Source organism: Tachyglossus aculeatus, chromosome 12 (genome assembly GCF_015852505.1).
Source record: "Tachyglossus aculeatus isolate mTacAcu1 chromosome 12, mTacAcu1.pri, whole genome shotgun sequence".
NCBI lineage: Eukaryota > Metazoa > Chordata > Mammalia > Monotremata > Tachyglossidae > Tachyglossus > Tachyglossus aculeatus.
Window position 1 is genome coordinate 5,166,914 of NC_052077.1, and position 8,569 is coordinate 5,175,482.

The window sequence follows — 8,569 nt, forward strand, 5'->3', positions numbered from 1 at the left end:
GGTCATATTAAAATTGGTTCGTTAATGGATCACCTATTGAGCAGAGCAGGCGGTGGTGGATGAGGGGGCGGCCACTGGGCTCCCATCCCTCCGACTCCCTGACTTCTGTGAAGGTCACGAGGCCAGGCCGGGATGGGAGCAAGCCAAACCTGTCGCCAACCAAGACAACTCTGGTTCCAGTCACCACCTGTCCAACAGGACGCTAAATAAGCTTCACTCCATCCCACCGTCAATGCCCACGAGGAACTTGTGGTCTAGAAGGAGAGCCAGACCTTAAAATAAATTATAGAAATACACAGAAGTAATGTCTACCAACAATGTATTCTACTCTCCCAAACAGTGCAGTGCGCTGCACACAGTAAGTGCTCAAAAAATACCGTGAAATAATGAGTAAGCTGGGAGTACGCGCAGATCCAGTAACTCAGCCAAAAAACCCCAAGCACCCTTGGACATTTGAGTCTTCCCTGTTCCAGACGCACTGTTGACCAGATACCAGGATTATCTCCTGCCCTGATGACAAATGTCATTACGTTGGTCAGTTACATCACCTGCTGTCCCCTGGAGGGGCCAGGTTGTGGTGAGCAAACTTTAGTCAGGTGAGAAGGAGGAAAATCAGTCAACTGTACTTACTGAGCACTTTTTGTGTTCAAGGCACTGTAATAATAATAATGATATTTTTTAAGCATTTACTATGTGCAAAGCACTGTTCTAAGAGCTGGGGAGGCTAGAAGGTGATCAGGTTGTCCCATGGGGGGCTCACAGTTTTTAATCCCTATTTTTCAGATGAGGTAACTGAGGCACAGAGAAGTGAAGTGACTTGCCCAAAGTCACACAGCTGACAGTTGGCGGAGCTGGGATTTGAACCCATGACCTCTGACTCCAAAGCCCGGGCTCGTTCCACTGAGCCACGCTGCTTCTCTGTAGTAGGCGTTTGGAAGAATAGAGTAGTTGCTTGATCCCTGCCCTCAAGATGCTTGGAATGTATTCATTCAATCATATTTACTGTGCGCTTACACTGTGCAAAAGCACTGTACTAAGTGCTTGGGAGAGTACAAGAGAGCAACAAACAGATGCATTCCCTGCCCACAGTGAGCTCACAGTCTGGAATTCCTGACTTTCCCCTTTTGTCCCACTGGTGGCACTCCTGATGGGGCCCAGCCTCTCCCGGGAGTGGCGGTTCATGGAACCCATGGGAAGCTGGAAACCCCTCCTGGAAGCTGGGTGGACCAGGTGGTCGTGGCTGGCAGCGTGGGGGAAGGTGTGATTGGCACAGCTGTGGAGGCTGGCATCTGAGCCTGGCACTTGCTCTGCCTGGAGTCATTGTCATGACCCTGGAGAGAATCAGCCACTTCTCTGTGCCATGGTTACCTCATCTGTAAAATGGGGATTAAGACTGTGAGCCCCACATGGGACAACCTGATCACCTTGTATTCTCCTCAGTGCTTAGGACAGTGCTTGGCACATAGTAAGGGCTTAACAAATGCCATTATTATTATTAAGTGTCTTGCCCAAGGTCACATAGTAAACAAATGGCAAAGCCGGGATTAGAACCCACATCCTCCGACTCCCAAGCCCGTTCTCCTTCCACTAAGCCACGCTGCTTCTCATAGCAGACACATTCCCTGCCCAGAATGAGCCTACAGTCTATAAAGGGAGACAGACATTAATTTGAATTAATAAGTACTGTTCTAAGAGCTGGGGTTGGTGACGGTTAGACACAGCCCCTGTCCTGCATTGGATGCTCAGTCTAAGTATTCATTCATTCAATCGTATTTATTGAGCACTAACTGGGTGCGGAGCACCGTACTGAGTGCTTGGAAAGTACAATTCGGCAACAGAGCCAATCCCTCTGTTATCTTTCCCATCTGAGGACCGACGACTGGCCCCGGCTGGGTGGCCCCTGTGACCGCAGTGGGCAGCTCGGAGTGGAGCTGCAGCTCGAACGGGCTGTGCCTTCCTGCAGATGGAGTTGGGCCGCTCCTCCTTGGCCTCAAACAAGCTGTGCCTCGTCTTGCTGCCCACCGCCATCCTAATGACCCCGGCTGTCTCAAATCTGGGCAAAAACCGATCCCACAGCCACGGTCCGCCTGTTCAAACGCAGGGATGTCCCGGTCCCCGTGGTGTGAATTCACTTCACTGGCTGACCTCCTGCCACCTGTCGCTCCCCACTCCAGTCCGTACTTTACTCTGCTGCCCAGATCATTTTTCCGCAAAAACATTGTCTGCTTCCCTGCTCCTCCAGAACTTCCAGTGGTTGCCCATCCACCTCCGCATCAAACAAACTCCTCACCATCGGCTTTATAGCTCTCAATCACCTTGCCCCCTCCTACCTCACCTTGCTAGTTTTCTACTACAATCCAGCCCGCACAGTTTGCTCCTCTGATGCTAACCTTTTCCCTGGACCTCGATCTCATCTACCTTGCCACCGACATCCTGCCCCTGGCCTGGAACACTCTCCCTCTTCATATTTGACAATTACTCTCCCCCTGGCATCAAGGCCTTATCGAAGGTACATTTCCTCCAAGAGGCCTTCCCTGACTAAACCCTCCTTCCTCATCTCCCATTCCCTTCTGCGTCACCCTGGCTTGCTCCCTTTATTCACTGTCCCACCCCTATCCAGCCCCACAGCATTCATGAACATATCCATAATTAATTTACATTAATAATAATAATGGTATTTTAGCGCTTACTATGTGCAAGGCACTGTTCTAAGCGCTGGAGAGGTTGCAAGGTGATCAGGTTGTCCCGCGGGGGGACTCACAGCTTTAATCCCCATTTTCCAGATGAGGTAACTGAGGCACAGAGAAGTGAAGTGACTTGCCCGAAGTCACACAGCTGACGGTTGGCGGAGCCGGGGTTTGAACCCATGATCTCTGACTCCAAAGCCGGGGCTCTTTCCACTGAGCCACGCTGCTTCTTAATGTCTGTCTCCCCGTCTAGGTTAAGCTCGTTGGGAGCAGGGAATGTATCTGTTATATTGTAACCTCCCAAACTCTTAGTACAGTGTTCCGCACACATTAAACGCTCAATGAATACGATTGATTGGCGAGTGATGTACAATCAGCTTTTTCACCCACTTCATGCTGGGTCTGGCCTCCTCTTCATGCTGGGACTGACCCCGCCAGCCAGAGCAGAGCGCTGCTTCTTCCTTCTCCCTTTTCTCTTCCTCCTCCTCCTCACCACAGCCTCCCCTGGCTCACCAGCCCTGCCATCTGGAAGGGGTTTTTTGCCAAGCCCCAAGGAGGTGGTGGATCTCCTGAGGAAGTGGCAGCCCAAACCACTAGCCCACCAGGCCTGCATGGCACTGGCGGCCTCCAGCCAGGCCCACGCACACCTTGCTGAGCACCCAGGGACCTGCCGCCAGAAGCAGCGTGGCTCAGTGGCAAGAGCAGGGGCTTTGGAGTCAGAGGTCATGGGTTCAAATCCCGGCTCTGCCAATTAGCTGGGTGACTTTGGGCAAGTTGCTTCATCATCATCATCATCATCAATCATATTTATTGAGCACTTACTGTGTGCAGAGCACTGTACTAAGCGCTTGGGAAGTACAAATTGGCAACATATAGAGACAGTCCCTGCCCAACAGTGGGCTCACAGTCTAGAAGGGGGAGACAGAGAACAAAATCAAACATACTAACAAAATAAAATAAATAGAATAGATATGTACAAGTAAAATAAATAGAGTAATAAATATGTACAAACATATATACATATATACAGGTGCTGTGGGGAAGGGAAGGAGGTAAGATGGGAGGGATGGAGAGGGGGACGAGGGGGAGAGGAGGGACCGACTTCTCACTTCTCTGGGCCTCAGTTCCCTCATCTGTAAAATGGGATGAAGACGGTGAGCCCCCCGTGGGACAATCTGATCACCTTGTAACCTCCCCAGTGCTTAGAACAGTGCTTTGCACATAGTAAGCACTTAATAAATGCCATTATTATTATTATTATTAAGCAGCCAGTGCCCACCCCCGCAGTCACCTCAGGAGGAGCCCCTGATGGGCAGAAGATGGTGACCCAGAATAATAATACCATAATAATAACGGTATTGAAGTTTATACTACGTGCCAGGCACTGTACTAAGTGCTGGGGTGAATACAAGCAAATCAGGTTGGATGCAGTCCCTGTCCCACATGGGGCTCACCCTCTTAATTCCCATTTTACAGCTGACTTAACTGAGGCACAGAGAATAATAATAATAATGGTGGCATTTATTAAGCTCTTGCCATGTGAAAAGCACTGTTCTAAGTGCTGGGGAGGTTACAAGGTGATCAGATTGTCCTAAGGGGGGCTCGCAGTCTTAATCCCCACTTTACAGATGAGGGAACTGAGGCACGGAGATGTTAAGTGACTTGCCCAAAGTCACACAGCTGACAAATGGCGGAGTTAGAATTTGAACCCATGACCTCTGACTCCAAAGCCCGGGCTCTTTCCACTGAGCCATGGTGAAGTGACTTGCCCACGGTCATACAGCTGACACGTGGAGGAGCCAGGTTTAGAACCCAGGTCCTTCTGAATCCCAGGCCAAGCTGCTGCTTTTGTTTTAACATATCTATTGCTCAGCGCTCTGCACACAGTGAGCGCTCAATAAATTCTTGATTGATTTTACTGTTGCGGCTTATATATGCCCTCCCAGCAGGGGAGACTTTAGATTATGATAAATGCTTTTGTTGGTATAAAAAACAATTTGATATCTCACTTTTGTCACCTCATTATAGGTAGGGAATGCTTCTACTAACCCTGTTCTGTTGCAATCTTCCGAGCACTTAGTATGGTGCTCTGTGCACATTAAGCACTCAATAAATCCAATTAATTGACTGGATTAAAACAGCGGGCTAGTCCTTTTCGGTCTTGTGGTGGACTTCTCCACCTCCGTCCATTTCCCAGCACTTCCTGAAGAACACATCTGTGCAAACTTTGTTCTAAAATGCTCCTCTTCCATTATTTCATTCATTCATTCAATCAATTGTATTTATGAACGCTTACTGTGTGCAGAGCACTGTACTAAGTGCTTGGGAAGTACAAGTTGACAACATATAGAGATGGTCCCTACCCAACAGCGGGCTCACAGTCTAGAAGGGGGAGACAGACATCAAAACAAAACATATTAACAAAATAAAATAAATAGAATAAATATGTACAAATTAGAGTAATAAATATGTACAAACATATATACAGGTGCTGTGGGGAGGGGAAGGAGGTAAGGCGTGGGGAAGGGGAGGAGGAGGAGAGGAAGAAGGGGGCTCAATCTGGAAAGGCCTCCTATTATTTATGGGGAAGCAGCGTGGCTCAGTGGAAAGAGCCCGGGCTTTGGAGTCAGAGATCATCGGTTCAAATCCTGGCTCTGCCACTTGTCAGCTGTGTGACTTTGGGCAAGTCACTTAACTTCTCTGTGCCTCAATTACCTCATCTGTAAAATGGGGATTAAAACTGTGAGCCCCCCGTGGGACAACCTGATCACCTTGTAACCTCCCCAGCGCTTAGAACAGTGCTTTGCACACAGTAAGCACTTAATAAATGCCATCATTATTATTAATGCTTCTGCTCCTTATCTATTTAGAGTCAATATTGGGCTCCTCTAGTAGATCTCTAGACCCTCAAGCGCAGGGAACTTGTACTATATTTCTCTTTACTAATTCAGCATTTTATTCAATCATATTTACTGAGCGCCTACTGTGTGCAGAGCACTGGACTAAGCACTTGGAAAGTACAATTCAGCAATAAAATTTTACTCTAGCTTGTCGTGGGCAGGAAATGTGTTTACCAACTGTTGCACTCTCCCAAGCATTTAGTACAGAGCTCTGCACTTAGTAAGTACTCAGAAAATATCACTGATTTTTTTTTTCCCCCCAATTAGCCTCTCCAAAAACAATGTAGATAATGGACTGTTTTCACCCCGATTTGCCTGTATCCACCTCAGCGCTTAGTACAGTGCCTGGCACAGAGTAAGCACTTAACAGTTACCACAATTATTATTTTGATTATCCTAGTGGATAGAGCACAAAACTGGGAGTTGGAAGGTCCACCATTTGTCTGCTGTGTGATCTTGGTATATGTATATATGTTTGTACGTATTTCTCTATTTTACTTGTATAAATTTATTCTATTTATTTTATTTTAATATGTTTTGTTGTCTGTCTCCCCCTTCTAGACTGTGAGCCCGCTGTTGGGTAGGGACCGTCTCTATATGTTGCCAACTTGTACTTCCCAAGCACTTAGTACAGTGCTCTGCACACAGTAAGCGCTCAATAAATACGATTGAATGAATGAATGAATCTTGGTCAAGTCACTTCACTTGGCCTCAGTTCCCTCATCTGTAAAATGGGGATTAAGGCTGAGAGCGTTATGTGGGACAGGGACTATGTCCAACCTGATTATCTTGCATCTATCCCAGCACTTAGAACGGTGAGCTGGCACATAGTAAGCACTTAACAAATACCATTATTATTATTATTATTATTATTACGTGAATGTAAACCTATCAAAAACTCACTAAATCAGGGTTAGCAGATAGGTCCTACTTACCATTGTATCATTCTAGACAGTTTCCACCCTAAGAAAAGAATAAAGGGTAATGCTTTTAAACAAAGAGACTGCAAGCTTCTCGGGAGTTAGGGAAGTATTTCAGCACAAGAGCTGCACAATAACCCAGAAATGAGGCCCGTGTGCTCAAGGGAGCACGAGCATTGTTCTGGAAATGAATTCTACAACACCGTTGCTCTTAACCGCTGGTAAATTAAGGGAAAACAAATACCCTCAAAACTTCTTGTTTATGGCCGGTGAACTGGATGAAGCCCAAATAATAACTGGCAAATAATGATTAACCTGCTTGGTTCTTTCAGGTGTCAGCAAAAAAAAAAAAAGTTAAACAGCAACCACTGTGAAATGGCTGTGTGGCTTCTGCCAAAATACCACCCCTTCCTTCACCTCTGACAGTCACTAAAGATTAGTACAGTGCTCTGCACACAGTAAGTGCTCAATAAATATGATTGAATGAACGAATTAATTTCAAATTGGGGTTCAGTGTGTAAGGAAGCAATGAATGACTTCCTTCAGCTCTACCACGCTCAGGATGGATGGAACCAGTGAAGAAGGCAATGAAACCTGCTGTGTTTTGGAATGAATGGATGACTTCTTGTGCAAAGGCATAGATGATGCTTTCTCTAGGGTGGCCGGTTAACAGGTCTTACGTTGAGTAGTCGAGTTTTCAGCTTGTCGGCCACCTGTCCGGATTGTGTGTGGTGAGAGAGAGACTACTTATGTGAAGGCACAAAGGATGCTTTCTATAGTTTGGCCAGTTAGGTCTTATGTTGAGAAGCAAGGTGGCTTAGTCGAGAGATCTTGGGCCTGGGAGTCTAAAGGATCTGGGTTCTAATTCTGGCTCTGCCACATGCCCGTTGTGAGCAGGGATTGTCTCTCTTTGTTGCAGATTTGTACTCCCCCAAGCACTTAGTACAGTGGTCTGCACACAGTAAGAAGTTCAATAAATACAATTGAATGAATGAATGCTTGCTGTTTGATATGTTTGTACATATTTATTACTCTATTTTACTTGTACATATCTATTCTATTTTATTTTGTTAGTATGTTTGATTTTGTTCTCTGTCTCCCGCTTTTAGACTGTGAGCCCACAGTTGGGTAGGGACCGTCTCTATATGTTGCCAACTTGTACTTCCCAAGTGCTTAGTACAGTGCTCTGCACACAGTAAGCGCTCAATAAATATGATTGATTGATTGATTGACTCTGGACAATTCACTTAACTTCTCTGGGCCTCAGTTACCTTATCTATAAAATGGGGATTGAGTGTGAGCCCCATGTGGGACAGGGACTGTGTCCAACCTGTTCAACTTGTATCTCCCATCCTCGTGTCTCTCTCCACTTCAATCCATACTTCATGCTGCTGCCCGGATTATCTTCGTCCAGAAACGCTCTGGGCATATCACTCCCCTCCTCAAAAATCTCCAGTGGCTACCAATCAATCTGCGCATCAGGCAGAAACTCCTCACCCTGGGCTTCAAGGCTGTCCATCACCTCGCCCCTTCCTACCTCACCTCCCTTCTCTCCTTCTACAGCCCAGTCCGCACCCTCCGCTCCTCCACCGCTGATCTCCTCACCGTACCTCGCTCCCGCCTGTCCCGCCATCGACCCCCAGCCCACGTCATCCCCCGGGCCTGGAATGCCCTCCCTCTGCCCATCCGCCAAGCTAGCTCTCTTCCTACTTTCAAGGCCCTGCTGAGAGCTCACCTCTTCCAGGAGGCCTTCCCAGACTGAGCCCCTTCCTTCCTCTCCCCCTCGTCCCCCTCTCCATCCCCCCATCTTACCTCCTTCCCTTCCCCACAGCACCTGCATATATGTTTGTACATGTTTATTACTCTATTTATTTATTTTATTTGTACATATCTATTCTATTTATTTTATTTTGTTAGTATGTTTGGTTTTGTTCTCTGTCTCCCCCTTTTAGACTGTGAGCCCACTGTTGGGTAGGGACTGTCTCTATATGTTGCCAATTTGTACTTCCCAAGCGCTTAGTACAGTGCTCTGCACATAGTAAGTGCTCAATAAATACGATTG